Source organism: Belonocnema kinseyi, chromosome 10, assembly GCF_010883055.1.
Source record: "Belonocnema kinseyi isolate 2016_QV_RU_SX_M_011 chromosome 10, B_treatae_v1, whole genome shotgun sequence".
Lineage (NCBI taxonomy): Eukaryota > Metazoa > Arthropoda > Insecta > Hymenoptera > Cynipidae > Belonocnema > Belonocnema kinseyi.
In genome coordinates this window covers 83,261,423-83,263,310 of record NC_046666.1, presented here as the reverse complement: position 1 = coordinate 83,263,310, position 1,888 = coordinate 83,261,423, and positions in this window count along the sequence as shown.

The following is a 1,888-nucleotide window of genomic DNA, read 5'->3' as shown; positions in this document are numbered from 1 at the left end:
AAATGAAAGTGGCCCTCAACCCTTAACATGTGTGCGTCGCGTGGCCATCGTAGGTGTATCGCACACACACAACCTGATATCGGCTTCAACTCAGGCAGATTTAGAATTGAGATTGTTGGTATTTTACTGTTCAATCCCGAAGCAAGCAATTTTGTGACAGATACAATCTGACAGATAAATGAGTCAATTTCGTTTGTTTTTAACTGTCCAGTGTTTCACCTTAAAATCCTTTTGTACATTTTGTATATTTGTGTTATAATTATTATCCATAGCTGGTTCAATTTAATGCCAGATTAAGCAAATCTGCAAATACCTCAAGAAATTCTAGGTTATGTTTCTATGTTTACCTTTCAGCTCCACTCTCCTCATCATTGTTTTCAGGTTCTTTTTTTCAGAATTATCACACCAGGTGCGATCGAAAAATCGTTGGATTATCAACATTAACCCCTAAATATTTGACTTAAAAAAAGAAAGTCAACCACATATTTTAAGTGACAAAAAATTAAAGAAATGTACAACTTCAAGTCGGGTGGTCACTGACTGGGAAAACCGGGAACTATAGCCCAGATTTTTGAACACCAAGAAGTACCTTAGAGTTTAGACGAAAACCCGGAATTTTCCAGATTAATTTTTTACTTTTGTAGATTTTATCTACATTTTCCTAAAAAGTCATATTTTTTTGGGTAGCAAAATCAACTATATTGATGAACACTCGTCTATTTCGAACAGCTAGTTCGATCTTTTAGATTTGTTTTAGTTGAGAATTCAAGTATTTTGTTGAAAATTCAACTTGTTGGTTAAAAGTTGAACTAATTTCTTTAAAATTCATTTTACTTGTAAAAGATTCGTAATCTTACAATTAGTTCAAAATTAATTTCTTTTGTTGAAAAATCTTCTTTTTTTTTTCATTAATTTTTTTAACTGAATATTCAACTGTTTGTTTTTGAAATTACTTTTTCTTAGTTGAGAATTTAAGTATTTTTTTAAAAATTCGTATTTTTTGAATGAATTTAACTGTTTCTAATTTAAAAGAAAATCTTTTTTTGTTTGTAATATCAAATATTAGATTTTTCGTTAAAAAATCATCTTCTTAGATTGTAAATTCAACTTTTTGGTTAAAAGTTGAACTACTTTCTTCAAAATTCATTGTTTCGGTTGAAGATTCTTAATCTTAGTTGAAAATTCATCGTTTGTTAAAAATTGAACTATTTTATTAAAAAATCTTATTTTGGTTAAAAATTAATCTTTTATTAAATTATAATTTAAAATCTTCTTTGGCTGAAATATCAACTATTGCGTTTTTTGTAAAAAATTGATATTCTTTGATTGAAAATTCCACTCTTTGGTTGAAAGTGAAACGACTTTCTTCATAATTCATCTCTTTTGTTGAAAATCTATATTCTGGGTTAAAACTCAATTTTTTAAATGAAAATTTAACTATTTGGTTAAAAATTGAACTGTTTGGTTGAAAACTAACTTGTTTTAGTTGAGAATTCAAGTATTTTGTTGAAAATTCAACTTGTTGGTTGAAAGTTGAACTAATTTCTTTAAAATTCATTTTATTTGTAAAAGATTCGTAATCTTACAATTAGTTCAAAATTAGTTTCTTTTGTTAAAAAATCTTCTGTTTTTCATTAATTTTTTTAACTGAATATTCAACTGTTTGTTTTTGAAATTACTTTTTCTTAGTTGAGAATTTAGGTATTTCGTTGAAAATTCGTATTTTTTGAATGAATTTAACTGTTTCTAATTTAAAACCTAAAAGATCTAAAAGATCGAACAAGCTGTATTTGCAGATTTGCTTAATCTGGCATTAAATTGAACCAGCTATGGATAATAATTATAGCACAAATATACAAAATGTACAAACGGATTTTAAGGTGAAACA